Source organism: Lithobates pipiens, unplaced genomic scaffold, assembly GCF_037356315.1.
Source record: "Lithobates pipiens isolate NorthernLeopardFrog02 unplaced genomic scaffold, aLitPip1_a1.2 Scaffold_8, whole genome shotgun sequence".
NCBI classification, from domain to species: Eukaryota; Metazoa; Chordata; class Amphibia; order Anura; family Ranidae; genus Lithobates; species Lithobates pipiens.
In genome coordinates, this window is record NW_027507903.1 from 17,537,033 (window position 1) to 17,558,530 (window position 21,498).

Consider the following 21,498-nt stretch of genomic DNA (forward strand, 5'->3'; position numbering starts at 1 on the left):
ATCAGCCTCATTGACTTATTCCCATTACTATTGTAGGAATATACAGATTATATCATTACAGATTAAGTTCTGTTTACATTGCATAAAATAAACTGACTGTGACATTATTGCGGCACGGAATGCAGACTGGAATTCAGGAAAGTGAACACATAACTGGAGGTGAGAACTTCCTAATAGAGCTATAAATAGACAGGACAGATATAGGATTGATTTTTTGTTTTGCCTGAAGTTAAGGACCATGAATTGTGTTGCATAAATGTGAGCTCTTTATTTGTGCTGTGCTGGGCCTGTCACTGTGGCCCCTTGCTTCTTTCTATAGCCAGTCCTGGAGTGATGTGTGCCCATCCTCATATATGACCATACGCAGCAAGACCACGAGCCAGACTAGAGTCCCCACATACTTTACCAGCAATGTATTAGACCATATGAAACATTAATTAAATTATATATATATATATATATTCTTATGGGCTCAAGTTTAACTGGAACTTGTGTGCTTTGTTTTACTTAACCACTTCAGCCCCGGACCAATTGTCAGCCTAAGGACCAGAGGTCTTTTTACAATTTTGCACTGCACTGCTTTAACTGGTAATTGCGCGGTCATGCAATGTTGTACCCAAACGAAATTTGCATCCTTTTCTTCCCACAAATAGAGCTTTCTTTTGATGGTATTTGATTGCCTCTGCGATTTTTATTTTTTGTGATATAAATGGAAAAAGACCGTAAATTTTTGAGAAAAAAAAAAAAAAGATATTTTCTACTTTTTGTTAGAAGAAAAATCGAATAAACTCAATTTTAGTCATACATTTAGGGCAAAATGTATTCAGCCACATGTCTTTAGTAAAAAAAAAAATGTCAATAAGCGTATATTTATTGGTTTGCGCAAAAGTTATAGCGTCTACAAACTAGAGTACATTTTCTGGAATTTACACAGCTTTTAATTTACGAGGTGCTAAAATGGCAGGGCAGTACAAACCCCCCCACCCCCAAATTTCCCCATTTTGGAAAGTAGACACCCCAAGGAAATTGCTAAGGGGCATGTTGAGCCCATTGAATATTTTTTTTGTCCCAAGTGATGGGGGGGGATGTGTGCCTACATGTTAGTGTAGTGTTGGTGCACACTTACTTTCACTTCTCCTCGTAGTCCAGTCAAAAAGACCGCCCCGCCCCACCCCCATAGAATGACATCACTTCCCTCCCTGCCTGTGTTTACTATACACAGTGGGAGGAAGCTTCTCATTCGCCAGAAACCAACGGCCATCCCCTCATCCCGGATCGCTCCTGCAGCGAAACGGACTGCCGCATCCAGCGGGAGGGGGTCCGATCGGACCCCTCACCCGCTGGAAGGCAAGCACGTACATGTACGTGCTTGTAACTGTACATGCCATTGTGATGGCGTACATTGGCATGCGGCGGTCCTTAAGTGGTTAAAGAGGAGCTCCCTTTTGGGTGGAGGTCCACTTTAATTTTTTTCTGCTGTTCTAAATCATATCATGCTGAAAAAAAATAAAAATACACAACCCATAAGCAAAAAACACATACATTAATTTAAAGCCAATTTGTTTTTCATTTAGTAAACTGTTATTTTTCAGCCTGCAAAGATTTGTAAAATATATGATGTTGCCCTCCTACTGAAGAGATCCCTGATCTAGACCACCGGCTCTACTGGCTCCCCTGCAAACACCAGTGGTGTTGGAGGGTAATCGTGCAGGCTTGATCCCAAGCTGCACTGTGTGCATCTATAGACACACATAGTGCCGGCTTGGTCCAGTCACCTGTTCCATCCTCACTGGATTTGATTGACAGCAGTGGGAGCCAATGGCTATCAAGGAGTCTAGTGAGAAGGGGGGGGGGGGAGGAGAGAGAGAGAGAGAGAGAGAGAGAGAGAGAGAGAGAGAGAGAGAGAGAGAGAGAGAGAGAGAGAGAGAGAGAGAGAGAGAGAGAGAGAGAGAGAGAGAGAGAGAGAGAGAGAGAGAGAGAGAGAGAGAGAGAGAGAGAGAGAGAGAGAGAGAGAGAGAGAGAGAGAGAGAGAGAGAGAGAGAGAGAGAGAGAGAGAGAGAGAGAGAGAGGAGAGAGAGAGAGAGATCTCTTCTCTGGTACCCCGCCGGTGCTCCTGGCCTCTCTTCTCTGTCCAGTGCCCCCGTGGGAAGCCGCTTACCATGGGGGCATTCCTGTGTTTTATTCCTGAGCCCCTCTGCTCCGTCCATTGACGCAGACTGCAGGACTTGGCCCTACCTTTCATTGACAGCACTGGGAGCCAACAGCACCCGGCGCCCCAGCAAAGCCAATGAGCCACAGAAGTGAGAGGAGAGCTGCAGATGTGCATGTCGCTGGATCAAATGAGGGCTCAGGTAAATAAAAAAAAGGGGGGGGGGGGGGGGTATACTGATACCTCAGCACATTTTACCTTAATGCAAGGCACGCAATGTTTAGGCTTTAGAACCCCATTAACCACTTCAATACCGGGCACCTTCACCCCCTTTCTGCCCAGACCAATTTCAGCTTTCAGCGCTGTTACACTCTGAATGACAATTGGGCGGTCATACAACACTGTACACAAAACTAAAAGTTTATGTTTATTTTTTTTTGTTTTAACCACCAAAAGAAAGCCCCTATTTGTGTATTTAATCACCACTGGGTTTTTTATTTTTTGCAAATTAAACGAATAAAAGACTGAAAATTGAGAAAAAAACTAACTTTTTCATAGTTTGTTATAAAAGGTTTACAAAACTGGTGAAAGGAAAGGGGGGGGGGGATCAGGAATGATTTGTTTTTTCCTGCTGGAGCAAATTGGATCATACTTTGCCGTTTTTTTTTTTTTTTTTTTTGCCTTCCTCTGGATCAACTGTGGGTATAGGATTGTGTATATGTGATAAGATTCCCCCCCCCCCCCTCTTTTTGTTTGAACTAGATGTAACACTGATGAGGAGGCACTGGTGGGCACAGATTGGCAGCGCATGTCCCTTTTATAGAAGCCGGTTATCAGCTCTCTTCTCCTCTCCTCACGCTGTCAGCATGACGAAAGGAATGCCGTTAACTGCCTTCGATTTACATCCTTGATCAGCTGTGATTGGACACAAGCTGATCACATGGTAAAGAACTGCTGGTTGACTCTTTACCTCAATCTGTGATCAGCTGTGTCCGGAGGACATCACAGAGCGCGCCGCCATCATATGATGGCGTCCCAGAACTAGCCGGCCGCGCTGTGGTGATCATTTGGCTATACCGCGGTCGGCAAGTGGTTATAGGACAGTGATGGCGAACCTTGGCACTCCAGTTTTGGAACTACATTTCCCATGATGTCCAACTACATTGCAGAGTGCATGATCATGGGAAATGTAGTTCCAAAACATCTGGAGTGCCAAGGCTCGCCATCACTGGTCTAGTCTAGGATAATAAAAAATAAAAATAAAATAAACCCTTCAGCACTTTATAGAGGAAGAGTTATAAACCATATAAAAAAGGTAAATAATAAAAATAAGTGACATGAACAATAACTATTGCTGTAAATAGTCTATAGACATTAGCAGCTGGAAAGCTCTTATTTATACATTTTAACTTAATAACACAAGTGGGAGTAGCAAACTGTCAGCGAAGAAATGAAATAATCTCAGCCGACTTCCCTGGGAATTGATGGGATGCCGAGACATCAGCAGGAAGTGTTCTCCGACAATAATCAAGTGCAAATTCTTAAAGGGAAAGTAGAATCTATTTTCAGACAACTAATGTTTTTAGTGAATGCAATTTACACTAATGGCCCGTACATGCGATCCGAATATCGTACAAAGAATCGGTCGTCCGAGGAAGGAACGTACGATTTTCGGATTGTGTGTACACTACTTTCAACAGCCAATTCATTCTTATCCGATCGGGCATTCTAGAAAATTTTCCTCATACGATTTTCAGTTAGTCAGTATAGTTGTCGTCCGAAAATTCAATACAAATACATTACACCACGTGACATCACTTCCGATTTTTTTTTCTATCGTACGAGAATTTTCGCGACTTTTAGCTATTCAAGTTCCATTTGCGACTATTAACCGAAAACGGTCGTACGATATAAGGATCGTTTGTACGGGCCATAAAGCGGAGCTCCAAAAAAAACTAATAGCAAGGGTTAGATGCTTGTTTATGTCTGGGGGGGGGGGGGGGTGGCTTTTATTTACCCCGATCCCCCGTTGTCATAGGCTCCTCCAAGCTGATAGACAGGTCCTGGCAGAGTCTTCACTGCAAGGGAGGACTTTTGTTTTATGGAGTTCAAGTAAGGCTCTTGTCACACTTGTGCGACGTGTCCTGCGACTTGGGACTGCAAAGTTGCATGACAGGTAGTACCCCATGATTTCCAATGAGTACCATTCATATCTGTGCGTCTTCAAAAAGTAGTCTCTGTATTACTTTGATGTAACTTTGATGTGACTTGAGGTCCATACACCTCAAGTTTACACAGGTATTCCCTGAAAAAATCACTGTAAAATCGCAGGGGAAAAAAAAAACACATGACTTTGAAGTCGCTGTAATGTGAAATGGGCCTAATTGCAAAGTTTCAGGGCCAGTTCACAGCATAGAAACACAGTCCGGTTGCGTTCCAAATGCTTTTCTGCATGCGTTTTTTGATGCAGTCCAGTGCATCTTTTCCCCTCTTTTTTCAACCTTAAATAAGGACATTTGTGTTCCAGTGCATTTGTGTGCGTGCTTATGCATTTTACAGCGTTCCAGTACAGTTCAGTGCAGGAAAAATGCAGGGGGGGGGAAGAGAAGAAAAAAAAAAAAAAAACACACCACACACTAGATTGCATGTGGTGTATACTGACCCTCAAGGTTTTTCACCTTAAAAGCAGAGTTCCACTCAAACGTAGAACTGCTGCTTACCTGTCTCCTCCCCGCCTCCGATGCCACATTTGGCACCTTTCGGGGGGGGGGGGGGGACGGGTACCTGTTTTTGACAGTTACCGCTCCATTCACTGCCCCCTCCTCCTTCCTCCACTGCCGGACCAATTAGAAAGCACAGCGCACTTCACGCATGCACAGGGCTTCACTGCCAGGTTCCCTTACAAGGAATGGCGGCGGCTGCAACCTCACAGCTGGGGTGCCAACATTGCGGGCTCTCTGGACAGGTGAGTGTCCTTATATTAAAAGTTAGCAGCTGCAGTATTTGTAGCTGATGACTTTTAATTTTTCTTTGGGGGGGCGGGGTGCCTGGACCTCCTCTTTAATGCATCAAGGTGCAAAATCTTTGCTGCAGCTTCCTCCTTTTTCTTACCTGAGCCCAAAAACCATCCAGCAATGTGCAGAAGCCCAACAGCTCCAGCCGTTGTCTCTAGACATCACATGTGATTCGCACCGCACTGCTGTTCAGATCACAAGCGAAGTCTGTGCGATGCGATTTATGGCTGAAATCGCATCACATTCACACAACAATGGTGCGGGACCCTTTTTTGTGGTCCGCACTGGAATCGGATTGCATGGGTGTTCACACTTATGTGATCCGATTGCTGCACCAGTTCACAGTTCGCACTGCAATCTGCTGACCAATCTCGTGAACCACTGTGCCATTCAGGTGCGATACGGAAACCTGCAGTGGATTCGCAGGGTTCTCGCACCACACTAGTGTCTGTCAACTGTCACTTAAATAACTAATTAACCAGTGTAGCTTCATAAAGGTCTTACACCCTCCCCCCCCCCCCCCCTCCTCCTCTTCATGACCTGACTGCGTTACTTTAACTGGCAATTGCGTGGTCGTGCAATGCTGTACCCAAATTAATTTTGTACCTTTTTTTGCCCACAAATAGAGCTTTGGTATTTGATCCCCACTGGGTTTTATTATATAAAAACGAAAAAAAGATTGACTTTTTGAAGTGAAAAAAATAAATAAATAATAATAGAAAAAAAAAAAAAAACAAAAAAAAAAAAAAACATACACAATAATTTTTCTGCTATAAAATACATCCAATGGAATTATTGAAAAAAATAAAAAAATTAATTTCTTCATAACTTTCAGTCAAAATATATTATGCTACATTGTCTTTGGTATAAAAAAATAAAAAAAAGTTCACAATTATGCTATATATACTGGAATTTGTAATTTACTTTATACTAGTAATGGTAGCGATCAGCGTCTCATAATGGGACTGTGATACTGCAGCGAGCAATCTGACACTTAAAGCAGTTGTATAGTATATTTTTTCACTTTTACTTACAGGTAAGCCTATAATAAGGCTTACCGGTAAGTAAAAAAAATAAATAAAAAAATATCTCCTAAACCGGTATGGTTTTAGGAGATATTCCCCTGGCAATGAGCCGCTGATTGCAGCTGCGCATGCGCACAGGGGTTTCTCGGCTGGAATCCCGGCAGATGCCAGACCCTGCTGGAAATGAAATCTCCCGCGCAAATGCGCAGGAGTGATAATATCGGTGCATACTAGCTCATTATGCCTTTTCCCTTGCAGGTATGAAAAAATAAATAAAAATAAAATTTCAGCGGGTTTACTACCACTTTAACTGACGCTGTTGGGAACTGACTGCCACTGACACCAATACAGTGATAATACTATACACACCATCACTGGCTGGGAAGGGGTTCACATCTAGGGGGATCAAGGGATAAATGCATGCCTAACAATGTTTACTGTGTGCTTTTACTAAGCAATTTTGTGTTTTTACTAAGCAATGTGCCAGTTTTTATTCCCTGGTTTACGGGGAGAAAAAAATAAAATAAAAAAATAAAAAAATACACCACATGCTGCTGTCTGTGGAGAGCCCTGTGTTGTTTACCAACACAGAACACTCTCCTGTCATTCGCTCAGTGGGTGGCAGCCATAAATCATTGGCCGGGACCCACCGATCAGCCTGCGATGTAGCAAATGACAGCACAGCTTGCGCACACCCCCCCCCCTACACAGAAATGCAAATATAGATTGTATATGCAAATACATAGATTTACACAATCCTGCGCAGCAGAATCGCCCTGTAGCAATAAAGCTACAGGTGGCGGTCGGCATATAGTAGTTATTACTATTATCATCATCTGTTGGTATTGGCCGCACAGACAAACCAGAAAACACTGTTTTTACATGAGTCAGCCAACACAAAACATGACACAAAGGCCAGCAACACCACAACCACTGATAAACAGGAAGCAGAGCCTGTTTATGTATTGAGCAAATATGGTGACCCCCTCTGTACATAAATCCTACAAAGAAAAGAGGCTTTGAAAAAAATAAAAAATAATAATAATTATATTTCTTATGGATATTTACGGATCTTCTATCTATGAGTGGGTGTATAATTAAAAAATATATATATTAAAAAGAGAAGAAAAGTCAATACTCTCTCCTTAAAATAAGCAACAATCCCGCCATCACCTACATAACGTAAGCTTAATTTGCATTCTTTTACCGAATGAGCAGCAAAAGGGTTAACGAATACACCCAAAGGCATAATAAAAGGATTGCTCCAGGCATCAAGGTGACAGAAGGAATCGGGCCTATTTTGGCTGTGCTTTCCAAGATGTGCAGAAAAGTACAGATATACTATGTGTGGCAGTCATCCAACAAACCAGCATTACATTAGAGGGGATCCATCATGAACATATATTTACATTTCCTACATTCCCTTACAGTTAACTCCTCTATAGAGGAACGTTCTAGGAAAGCCGTACTACAAAAAGATAGAACCAACCAATGGCAAAACACACAGATATCAGCAAAAGTATGTGAACCTACAGGAACTACAAAAGGATGGACGATAACAATACTAAATAGGGAGTAACTGGGATCAGCTATACACACACACATACACACACACACACACACACACACATATTCTCCATAAGACTGGAAAGGGTTACAGAAGGATTCACATGGGTTTCAGTTGCGTAGACATTACAGATGGAGGTAATCTGGTACTGCCGATACTCTCCCTAGCACTGGGTGTCCTACACAGATCTATGCAAGGGCACACAATACAGTCCTCATCATAAAATCCCCCAACAGGTGACAAAGAACCCTAGACAGGCCATTCCCAACCACGGTTCCTCCAGGAGGTTGCTAAGGGTTCCATGAGTGGTGGCCAAATGACCTCGCATTTAATGGTGCCGGGGGCGTTATCACATGGCAGGGTTGGTGGCATGACTCCAATATTCATTTAGCCATTTGTAAAGGTGGTATTCTGACCACCATTGTAAAGGGGACATTCTTCTTACTGACTGCCAATGGTTAAGGGTCGCGTTTCCTTCTGACCCTTGATAAAATGGTTTTAGCAGGGTTGCCCTAAGACCTGGAAATTATTTCAAAGTTTCTTCTAGGGTAAAAGGTTAGAGAAAGGCTGCCCTTCCCTTGAAGCTGAGAGATAGATAGATAGATAGATAGATAGATAGATAGACATATACACGCACCAAAAGTATTGGGACACGTGCCTTTACACACACACACACATGAACTTTAATGGCTTCTCAGTCTTAACCCATAGGGTTCAATATTGAGTTGGCCCACCACTTGTAGCTATAACAGCTTCAACTCTTCTGGGAAGGCTGTCCACAAGGTTTAGGAGTGTGTCTATGGGAATGTTTGACCATTCTTCCAGAAGCACATTTGTGAGGTCAGGCACTGACGTTGGACGAGAAGGCCTGGCTCGCAGTCTACACTCCAATTCATCCCAAAGGTGTTCTATAGGATTGAGGCCTGGACTCTGTGCAGGCCAGTCAAGTTCCTCCACCCCAAGCGCGCTCATCCACATCTTTATGGACCTTGCTTTGTGCACTGGTGTGCAGTCATGTTGGAACAGGAAGGGGCCATCCCCAAACTGTTCCCACAAAGTTGGGAGCATAAAATTGTCCAAAATGCCTTGGTATGCTTCCCTTCACTGGAGCAGAGGGGCCCCAAGCCCAACCCCTGAAAAACAACCCCTCACCATAATCCCCCCTCCACCAAATGATTTGGACCATTGCACAAAGCAAGGTCCATAAAGACATGGATGAGCGAGTTTGGGGTGGAGGAACTTTACTGGCATGCACAGAGTTCTGACCTCAACCCGATTAGCACACCTTTGAGATGAATTATAGTGGAGACTGTGAGCCAGGCCTTCTCATACAACATCATTGCCTGACCTCACAAATGTGCTTCTGGAAGAATGGTCAAACATTCCCATAGACACACTCCTAAACATTGTGGACGGCCTTCCCAGAAGAGTTGAAGCTGCAAAGGGTGGGCCAACAATATTGAACCCTACGGACTAAGACTGGGATACCATTAAAGTGGTTGTGTTATATATATATATATATATATATATATATATATATATATAATTATTATTTTTATTTTTTTTGCTTTATGAAAGCTACCCTTTAAGCAAGATACACATTGAAAAAAAATAAAAAAAAAGTTAAAAAAAAAAAAACGAACATTGTCCAAAACAGCTTCTCTGGTTTGATCCAAAAACAAGTGATGAAGTTACTAAAGAGACCGGCTCACACATTTCCTTCAAATCGATATCATTTTATATTGTGATTTCTAACATTTTATTTTCTTTGCCAAATATATGTCTTTATTTATTACGACTTTGAGAAAGCGCAGGTCCTATTTTCAAAGCAAGTCATGCAGAACGCCAGATAGATAATTCCCAAAGTTCGATAATTATTCTCTCCAAACCATATGCACATCCTGAACAGAGACGTTTGAGCATGGGCCCATCACGGAGAAAATCAGAGTCCGCGCTTTAGTCCCACAGCCGAAACGTGGCAAAAGTGACTGAAATGGAATGTTCCCCCAATCTAAACCTGGCTATTAGATGTGTTTTTCACAATGTGTTTACCCACCATTGTCCCCACAGACAAGACTATAGAAGCTCGCAAGAGCAGAACATCTGGATACACCTCTAGGTGACTATACGACGGTCGCTCTGGGAGCGCCGTCACCCAATTAAACGGTTTGTTTGGCGGTCACATTATTAATGAGACTGTGAGCACACCGAGGGAATCAGACAAGTGCTGCTATACCAAGTGCTAGGTTATTATTAACCCTTCCATTCACACAACACTGTACTCAATGGCTGGAGAAAATCTAAAATTGAGGAACTCATGAGCCATGCAGCTGTGGACTGATTCTTTTAACAATAATATGGAGGGGGGAAAAAATAAAATAAATAAAAATCAAGAGAAAAAAAAAAAAAAAAAAAAAATAAAAACTCAGAAGCATTAAAATCGTATTATTATTATTATTAACACAGACACAAACCCCAGCAAGAAATCTAAATAGGAAAAACTGAAACTAGTCAGAACATTTGATTTTTAAAAAGAAAAAAATAAATAAAGAGAAAATATTAAAAGAAAAAATAAACTCAGAAGCATAAAAAACAAAACAAAAAAAAAACAAGTATATATATATATATATATATATATATATATATATATATATATATATATATATATATATATATATACATACATACATACATACATACATACATACATATACACACACACACTTGTTTTTTTTTTATTATTATTACTAATAATAAAAATATTATAAATAATAACAAGACACACACAAACCCCAGCAAGAAGTCTAAAAATTGTAAAAACTGAAACTAGTCTGAACACTTGATTTTTAAAGAGAATGAACAAAAAAAAAAAAAAAAAAAAAAAAAAAAAAGATAAAAGTAATAAAAATGAATATATATATATATATATATATATATATTTACTACTTATAATAAAAAATAATATTATTAATAATATTATAATTATAATAACACACACAAACCCCAGCAAGAAATCTTAAAACTGAAACTAGTCAGAACACTTGATTTTTAAAGAGAATAAAAATAAATAAATAAAAAATAAAAAAAGAAGGAGAACACACACACACGCACACACACAGTACAAAAACAAAAAATTAAGAAGAAACCCAAAACACCCAAGCAATAGTTGTACAGGTAAAAAACACCCAGAGAAATTTTACAGGTAAACAAAAAACACCCAGGAGAAATCTTAATTAAAAGCACTGAAAAGTAGATTCAAACTAAAAATTTGTCATGAAGTCATGGCCTGATTTTTAACAATAATATGAACAAAAGAAGAAGAAAAAAAAAAGAAAGAAAAAGAAAAATAAAACCCAAGAAAGAACTGTAAGCCATAGCTATAAAAAAAAAAAAAAAAAAGAAGAAGAAAAAAAACCCACACAACACACACAACCCTGAGAAACCTAAAATTAAAGCACTAACTAGTGATAAAAGTCATGGTCCGAGTTGCAATAATAATAATAATAATAATAATAATAAATATGAAAAAAAGCTCAGAAGCAAACCTGGAAATCCTAAACAAACACAGAAAACTACTCATGAAAGTAATGGCTTAATTTTAAAAAATAATAAACAAAAAGAAAGACAAAAAAAAAAAAAAAGAAGGACGAAAAACAAAATCCACAAAAACTAAAGCACAGAAAAAAAAATAAAAAAATAAAAAAAAAACCTTAACTAGTCAATCAATATAGATTTTAAAATAAAAAATATAGTCAATATTGATTTATAAGAAGAATGGAAAAAAAAAAACCAACAACTTACAAACAGAAGAAAAAAAAAAAGAAAAAAAGATTCTAAATATAAATCAAAGCCCTAACACCTGTCATGAAGCCATGGATCAATAACAAAAAAAAAAAATAATAATAATGAAAAATATTTTATAAAATACAAGCCAGCAAGAGCTCTTTGGGGGAAAAACAAACAAAAACCGTCATCACCCGCCAAAACAAAGCACTTCATATGAATAAATAAAACGTCATATTATGTTCAGTGCTCCATGCACTCCATGATGGAGATCAAGCATGCAGATATCTACACAATCACACATCAGTTCCTTAATAGACGTCACACATTAGTAGATGTAGCGTTATGAGAAGAGCCGGTCTAATAATGCTCAGAAAATATCAATACATCTTATACATACTGTACATCTCTGTTGATCTGAAAGCCCTACAATACCATCCGGAGGACGGGGAGAGGAGAGGGAGGCAGCTGTACGGGGAGATTAGATGCTTGAAGGAGGCACAAACATTCCAGGAGATGAATCCCGATAAGATATCTGCCTACACTATACAACCATTCCAGAAGCAGCACACCTCGTCTTCTTACTCAAAAGCCTGTCCCCGAGGACCACTGCACATGACAGTCCCACTGCACATGACAGTCCCACAACACACACCGATGAGAAAACACTTTTCTTTCCATTTACACCGAGATGAATATATTCCAGGAGATTCAACTTTCCCCGGATTACAGTCTGTGTGATAAAGTTCTATGTATCAAACTCTGGCCATTTTTTTGCAATGACACAAACATGTGACCAGGTGTAGATCCAGGACCAGATAGTAGGGATGGACCATAACAACTGGACAACGGTCCTGGGGGTCACATGTGACGGTGACTCAATGAAAAGGACACTTCAATGCAAAACCTGGAGGAGTCCCTGGTGATCAGGACTGGGGACAGCTTTACCAATAAAGGTGACATTTTCAGGTGAAACGACATCCCTTCTAGTAGGAGTCCTAGAGCCGTCAGTCATGACATTGGTGTCAAGTGTAATGTGTGGACAGGGACACCCAGCACCTTTCAATTGGGGTACTCAGTATATGCAGGTGGGGGCACTAGGTTCATGTATATGAGGGAAGTCGGGACACCCGGGACTTGGCGATGGGCAGGAGAACTTGGGTCACCCGGGACTTGGCGATGGGCAGGAGAACTTGGGACACCCGGGACTTGGCGATGGGCAGGAGAACTTGGGACACCCGGGACTTGGCGATGGGCAGGAGAACTTGGGACACCCGGGACTTGGCGATGGGCGGGAGAACTTGGGACACCCGGGACTTGGCGATGGGCGGGAGAACTTGGGACACCCGGGACTTGGCGATGGGCGGGAGAACTTGGGACACCCGGGACTTGGCGATGGGCGGGAGAACTTGGGACACCCGGGACTTGGCGATGGGCAGGAGAACTTGGGACACCCGGGACTTGGCGATGGGCAGGAGAACTTGGGACACCCGGGACTTGGCGATGGGCAGGAGAACTTGGGACACCCGGGACTTGGCGATGGGCAGGAGAACTTGGGACACCCGGGACTTGGCGATGGGCAGGAGAACTTGGGACACCCGGGACTTGGCGATGGGCAGGAGAACTTGGGACACCCGGGACTTGGCGATGGGCAGGAGAACTTGGGACACCCGGGACTTGGCGATGGGCAGGAGAACTTGGGACACCCGGGACTTGGCGATGGGCAGGAGAACTTGGGACACCCGGGACTTGGCGATGGGCAGGAGAACTTGGGACACCCGGGACTTGGCGATGGGGAGGAGAACTTGGGACACCCGGGACTTGGCGATGGGGAGGAGAACTTGGGACACCCGGGACTTGGCGATGGGGAGGAGAACTTGGGACACCCGGGACTTGGCGATGGGGAGGAGAACTTGGGACACCCGGGACTTGGCGATGGGGAGGAGAACTTGGGACACCCGGGACTTGGCGATGGGGAGGAGAACTTGGGACACCCGGGACTTGGCGATGGGGAGGAGAACTTGGGACACCCGGGACTTGGCGATGGGGAGGAGAACTTGGGACACCCGGGACTTGGCGATGGGGAGGAGAACTTGGGACACCCGGGACTTGGCGATGGGGAGGAGAACTTGGGACACCCGGGACTTGGCGATGGGGAGGAGAACTTGGGACACCCGGGACTTGGCGATGGGGAGGAGAACTTGGGACACCCGGGACTTGGCGATGGGGAGGAGAACCTGGGACACCCGGGACTTGGCGATGGGGAACATGAAATGTGAAGACTATGGTCCTCAGATCATATATAGGGAGGTCTTCAGTAACCTCAGGACATGAGGACGGGGAGGGCACTTGGTATACCCAGTAATTGTGGGTGGGGCACTTGGAACATATATATGGGGCACTCAGGACCTGTAGATGGGGCATGGGAAATGTGCAGAATGAGAAAGAAATGTATATGGGGACAATCAGGACATGAGCACTTGGAACAAGTAAATGGGTCCCTCAGACCAAGTCTATGGGGGGCACTCGGGACATTTGGGGGGGGGGATCTTTGGGTCATGTGGATTAGGCACTCAGGATTCTCAGAACATATAGATCGGGGGCCCTTAGGACACGCGGGCAGGGGCATTTCCTCTGGATCTTCAGAACATCTGGACAGGTGGAACTTGGCACATGAAAATTTGGGGCACTTGGGAATTTTAGGTCATGCAAACGGTGGCACTCGGGACATTGTATGTGGGGACCCTCAAGACATGTATGGGGGGGGGGATCCCTCGGGACATGTATGTGAGGGACACTGCTGGCTGACACATGACAGGTCCCCCCCCAGAAGTCAGGAAATGACAGTTGCCCCCCCTGCCTCTGTAGGACAGAAGTTGGACCCATAGAGAACACATTGTATCTCTTCTGGGAATGGGGAGGAATAAAAACAATGGCAGCACATGGAGAGCCCCTCCCCCCCAGTATAGAGCTGAGTGTATACAATGTATACCTCCCCTCCCCCTCACCTCAGGGCTCCTCCGCCGCCGCCGGACTCCTTCTCTTCTCCCCTCAGCGGACCCTTCCTGCTCTTCCTTGGACGTGACCCTCCGCCTCAGCCGCTTCACCTCCTGGAACTCTGAGGAAGGGAGGGGGGACTGAGGAGGGCGGATCACTCCGCGCCAAAGGCCCGGTTGATGACGTCAGCTTCAGCTTTCCCGAGCGAAGATCCCGCAGGAACGGAGCGCACAGCCCCGCCGTAGGGGGGGGGGGGGGTCGCGGTGGCCCGGTGGCTGAGATAGGGGGGACCCGCGCTCCGCTTTCTCACTGTTCATAAACGGGGACGCGATCGCAGGAACGGGGCCGCTAAAGCTTGACAGTTCGCACGTTGGATTCCTCTTAGCAACCGGTGACGTCATCCACCCCACAGCCCTGGGCGATTGGCTGTGAGAGTGACAGGAGACCAAGGGAAGGGAAGGAAGGAGGGCGTGAATGACGTGCTCTTCGGCCAATGAGAAAGGCGTAGGGGGCGGGGTTAGCAGGGCCCGCCCATGTCCAATGTTTTTATCAGCTGTTTGGTAAGGTGTGCGTGATCCGCTGGGTGTAACCGGTCAGCTGTGCTCGGGAGGCGCAGGATCGAATCCCTGCTCCGGACTCAGGAGCCTTCTACTGCAATCACACTCATTGCCACACTATTATTATAATAAATTATGGGGATGATCATTATTATTATTTTATATTATATAATTATATATTCTTAAATGTTAACTGTTATCATTATTATTTTATATTATTATATGTTAACTAATATTCGTATTATTAATATTATTTTATCTTATATAATTATATATTACTGTATACTATTGTTGTATTTAATTGTATGTTATATTGTTATTATCATCCACAGATTTTTATTATTATATGTTATATTATTATTATTATTTTCATCATTATTATTGTTATAACATATAATAATCATATTGATATTATTATTTTCATCATTATTCTTTCATATTATATTATTATATGTTAACTAATATTCATATTCATATTTATATTATTATTATTATATTTTATATTATTATGATTATATATTACTGTATATTGTATGTAATTGTATATGTCATTATTATCATCCTCAGATTTTTATGATTATATATTATATTATTATTTTCAACATTATTATTTTTGTAACATATAATAATCATATTGATATTATTATTTTATTATTTTCATGATTATTATTTTATATTATATCAATATGATTATTATATGTTACAACAATAATAATGAAGAAAATAATAATATAACATATAATAATAAAAATCTGAGGATGATAACGACATATACAATTAAATACAACAATAATATACAGTAATATATAATATAAGATATATTATTAATAATAATAATAATAATAATAATATGAATATTAGTTAACATTCTTATTTTCATCATTATTTTATATTATATGTTAACTAATATTCATATTCATATTATATATTACTGTATATTATTGTTGTAAGATAAAATAATAATATGAATATTAGTTAACATATTATTATTTTCATCATTATTATTTTATATTATATGTGTTAACTAATATTCATATTATTATTTTATCTTACAACAATAATATACAGTAATATATAATAATATAAGATATCCTAATAATAATATGAATATTAGTTAACATATTATTATTTTTCTCATTATTATTTTATATTATATGTTAACTAATATTCATATTATTATATTACTGTATATTATTGTTATTATCATCCTCAGATTTTTATTATTATTATTTTCATCATTATTATTGTTATCGATATGATTATTATTATATGTTATATTGCTATTATTTGTAGTGGTCATCTGCGCTACTATTAGAGCCAGTTCACACCAGATGCAGTTCTGTGTAGTTCTGTTTTTTCTGCACCAATACAATCATTTCCGGTCAGTTTCTGCACCAGCAACTGACCGGAAACTGACTGCATGGTGTGAACTAGAGTCATTGGAATACATGGAAAACACTGTGCATGCATTTATAGTACAGAAAAAAAGCACACGGAACTGAACAGAACTGCGTCTGGTGTGAACTGACCCTTTGTGAAATAAAATTAAAATACTAAAGTGGAAATGCAGCAAAACCTAACAGGGTTCACAACTACACCAATAAATATCAATTAAAGTTACAGTGATCTTGCGCATAACCTAACAATCCATCACAAATAAAATCAATCAAAAATGATTAAATTATTACAATAACGTGAGATAACTTGCAATAAATGTTTATAAAAACAAACAGTGACTCAATTCAGTTGAATATGTGCAATAAAGTCCATAGGAGAAAATAATCCAGGTAGTTCAAGGTTGTGAAGATGAAGAAGTATCAATAAACTTGTGAATTTATCCAATAAGTGAAAACCGCTGACACCACACCAGTGTGCTCACACAGCTCTCCCCTCATAGGTATAGCTTAAATGCCTTAGGAAATCCAATAGAAACGGTACCTATCACTTCCAGGATCAACAGAAAGGTATATATATATATATCAGGAAATTTCACCTCTCATATTTGGTGTTACGATACCCTGAGGAAGTCACGTGTTATCTTATTATGTATCAATCTTTTTTTTCAGATCATTTTTTGGGAGAAGGGGGGGGGGGGATAATTAAATATATATATATATCATCAACATCGCCCCCATCTACATCACCAACCTCATCTGCAGATATCACCCCTCCACTCCTCCCAGGACCTCCTGCTCTCTAGCTCCCTTGTTACCTCCTCTCATGCTCGCCTTCAGGACTTCTCCAGAGTCTCTCCCATCCTCTGGAACTCCCTACCTTAGTCTGTCCAATCAGCTCCTACCCTGTCCGCCTTTAGGAGTTCCCTGAAAACTCATTTATTCAGGGATGTCTATCCCACACCCACCTAACAACTGTCCCCGAGCCACCCCCATCAAATCATTCTCTGCAGCTATTACCCTTTGTACCACCACCCCCTCCCGTTAGAATGTAAGCTCTACGAGCCGGGCCCTCCTGTACCTTTTGTATTGTACTGTAATTGTGTTGTCCCCCCCTATACATTGTAAAGCGCTGCGTAAACTGTTGGCGCTATATAAATCGTGTATAATAATAATAATAAATATGGGCTTCAAAGTATTTTACCCTTTCGCTGCCAGCAATTTTTGCATTTTTTTTAATTTTTTATTTTTTTTGCTTTCATGTTTAAAAATAAAATAATTTTAGGCCTGAAGATTACATAACCCCCCCCCCCCCCCCCCCCAAAAAAACAGTATATGTTTCCTGAAAGCAGACGCTCTGGAGAATAAAATAGTGGTAGTTCCATGTTTTATTTATGTGACACAAAGTAAATTTTAGGGCAAATAAATGAAACAAATGACCCAATGGTTTGGTAAAACATTATAGATGAGGTTGCGTTCAGTAAATAGATACCCAACATGTTCAGCTTTAACCACTTCTGCCCCGTTAGGATTTACTCACTTCCTGACCAGGCCCTTTTTTGCGATACGGCACTGCGTCGCTTTAACTGACAATTGCGCGGTCGTGCGGCGCTGTACCCAAACAAAATTGACATCTTTTTTTCCCCCACAAATAGAGCTTTCTTTTGGTGATATTTTATCACCTCTGCGGTTTTTTGTTTGTTTTGTTTTTTGCACTATAAACAAAAAAAGTGACAATTTTGAAAAAAAACATTTTTTTTTCCTTTCTGCTATAACACATATCCACACGCCCGATATATCACATGCACGGACTGATGCACTGCTATGGCGATTCGGGCTATCCAGCTAACTTGCAGTATAACCGCAGCAGGTGGTCGGGAAGCGGTTAAAATTGTGTGCGCCTGTGAAATGGCAACAAACATTGGTACTTTATATTATCAATAGGCAATGCTTTAAAAGCCCCTACAGGTCATCAAGTTTAGAGTTTACCATGAATAACTGCTAGAATCATTTCTCTCGCTCCAGTGTGTGCCGCAATATGTAAAATGCGTATCACTATTTACACTTATTTGCACTTGCATTCGTACGTGCGTGTATGTGAGTTTGGGGAGCCACAAAAATATTGTGGGGTGAATTATAAGTACATGGCTGTAAATGTATTTATTTTTTAATTTTTTTTTAGATATACTGCGTCAGAATGGCTCCCCTGGGCTAAACCATGTACAGGTCTGTCCTTCTGCTTTTTCGGCCACCAGAGGGCGCGCCTGCTGCACGGCGGGGGACCTGATGCGCGTGGCCGGCAGGCATGATCGCCGCCGGCCATGCGCGACTGCATGCAGGAGCGCCAGCCAGATTTGTGTGCGTAACCACACAAATCCCTGTGCTGTCAGGGAAGAGGAAGCATATCGTTTGTTCCTACTAAGTAGGAAAAACTAAAGGTCTCCTCTCCTAGTCACTCTCATCCCCACACAGTTAGAACACACTATGGGAACACACAGTTAATCCCTTCATCGACCCCTAGTGTTAACCTCTTCCCTGCCAGTGACATTTACACAGTAATCAGTGTGTATTTATTGCACTGATCGCCGTATTGTCAGGGGTCCCAAAAAAGTGTCCGATCTGCCGGTCGCAATGTCGCAGTACCACTAACAATCGCAGATCACCGCCATTACTAGTAAAAAATAAATGAATAATAAAAATGCCATAAATCTTTCCCATAGTTTGTAGATGCTCTCACGTTTGCACAAACCAATCAATATACCCTTATTGCGTTTTTATTTTTTTTACCAAAAATATGTAGAAGAATATATCGGCCTAAACTAATGAAGAATTAATTTTTTTAATTTTGGGGATATTTATTATAGCAAAAATTAAAAAATATAGTTATTGTTTTTAAAAATTGTCGCTCTCTTTTTTTGTATATAGCACAAAAAATAAAAACTGTAGAGGTGATCAAATGCCACCAAAAGGAAGCTCTATTTGTGGGGGAAAAAAAAAGGATGCAAATTATATTTGGGTACATCGTTGAACGACCGCGCAATTGTCAGTTAAAGCGACGCAGTGCCGAATTGTAAAAAGTGTTCCGGTCAGGAAGCGGGTGAAAACTTCCGTGGCTGAAGCAGTTAAACTAAAGTCCCCCTATGTGATGCGTTTTCTGGTGATAGCATCTCTTTAATGAGACCCCTGATGACCCCTGATGTCTCACCTGCCCCCTCCAATGAAGCTAATGGAATGAAGATCACACTCCATTACCGGGGAAAGTGACGCCAGGACCTCTAGAGGTGAGGTTACGATCAGCGAACCGATGTTCACTGATCTCTCTCTCTCCTCTACCGGCATCTCCTACCATGCTGGTCCTGAGTCCGACATTGGGCAGACTGAGCTAAAAAAACATGGCAGGATTGGGGGAGGGGTACAGGGGGTAATGGGGGGAATATGTGGAAGCAGTCCACCTTCCATCTAGCAGCCTACAGTTGGCTTGTTAGATATACATACACCTCTAGTGACTGCAGCCGCAGGGAGCGTGTGTAAAGCACCCCAAAGCCACTGATGTAGAGTAGCTTCTACATTGGTGGCAATAAGACCTCTTTCACACTGGGGCGTTTTTCAGGCGTTTTTCATGCGCTTTAGCGTTAAAAAAAGCGCCTGAAAGAAGCCGCAACTGCAATCCCAATGTAAAAGCCCAAGTGCTTTCACACCGAGATTCTTTCACACTGCGGCGTTTTTCAGGCGCTTTAGCGTTAAAAAAAGCACCTGAAAGAAGCTGCAACTGCAATCCCAATGTAAAAGCCCGAGTGCTTTCACACTGAGGCGCTGCGCTGGCAGAGTGTCAAAAAAAGTCCTGCAAGCAGCTTCTTTGCAGCGCTTTTGGAGCGGTGAATACAACGCTCCTAAAGTGCCCCTTCCCATTGAAATCAATGGGAAGCGCCTGTAAAACCCCTGAAAAACGCTATTGGCAGCAGCGTTTTGTGGGCGCTTTTAACCCTTTATTGGCCACTAGCAGGGGTTAAAAGCGCCCCAATAACGCTCGAAAAACGCTGGTAAAGCGCTGCTAGTTTATGCGGTGCTTTACGAGCGTTTTTCGGGGGCTGACATTGTGAAAGGGCTCTTAAAGCACTCGGGCTTTCACATTGGGACTGCAGATGAGGCTTCTTTCAAGCGCTTTTCAGGCGCTTTTTTTTACGCTAAAGCGCTTGAAAAACGCCTGAAAAACGCCCCAGTGTGAAAGGGGTCTAAGAGTTAAATACTGCATAGACCACCTTTTACTAAAATAAAAGAAATTCATCCACATAATAAAATAAAAAAGTGCATTAATTACATTTTTGCATATAAATCTGCAGAGCATTGCAACCACAGTTGCGACGCACAGGCTCCTGAAGTCTCTTCCCCCCAACTCCAGGTTCATACGAAATAGAGATCCCACATCTTCCGGACTCACTTTTATCCGAACACCCAAGTCACGCCCTTTTTTTAGTCCAATGAGCTGCAGCCTTGGACAGTCGCGGCCATGCAGCACACATAAGCAAATGATTATAAAAAAAACAAAGGTTAACGCTACACTAGAAAAAAATGATAAAACTATATTGAAAACTAAATAAATAAAAGCAGCTAGCACAACAAGTCTCATACAAAAACTTAAATACAATATGGTGAAAAAAGTGCAGCGCTAATATATTACAATTAAAAAATATATAATAATATGTGATGGCGAAAAGATTCTCAACTAAGAAAACTAAGACAGTTACCACATGAGTAATGCTATAAATTAGTGAACACTAATGCCCTGTACACACGGTCGGAAATTCCGATGGAAAAATCCGATCGGATTATGTTGTTGGAATATCCGATCGTGTGTGGGCTCTATCTGACTTTTTCTGTTGGATTTTCCGATGCACAAAGTTTGAGAGCAGGATCTAAAATTTTCCGACAACAAAATCCAGTCGCATAAAATTCCGATTGTGTGGAGACAGTTCCAAAGGACAAAGTGCCATGCATGCTCAGAATAAACTAAT

The 21,498-nt window shown here is 41.6% G+C and overlaps 1 protein-coding gene across 7 annotated transcripts in view; it reads right to left on the reverse strand.

Annotated features, from left to right (window-relative positions):
- The window catches only part of LOC143963026 (myocyte-specific enhancer factor 2A homolog), a 282,759-nt gene extending 267,797 nt beyond the window's left edge, over positions 1-14,962 (reverse strand). For 3 of the 7 annotated variants that reach the window (XM_077472574.1, XM_077472575.1, XM_077472573.1), the window contains exon 1: positions 14,547-14,961. The gene's annotated coding sequence lies outside the window, so the exon portion shown is untranslated. Of the gene's footprint in view, positions 1-11,938; positions 12,101-14,546 lie in introns of those variants that run through there. The other 4 variants (XM_077472576.1, XM_077472577.1, XM_077472570.1 and 1 more) reach the window with 3 other exon arrangements.
- Positions 14,963-21,498: the final 6,536 nt, after the last annotated feature.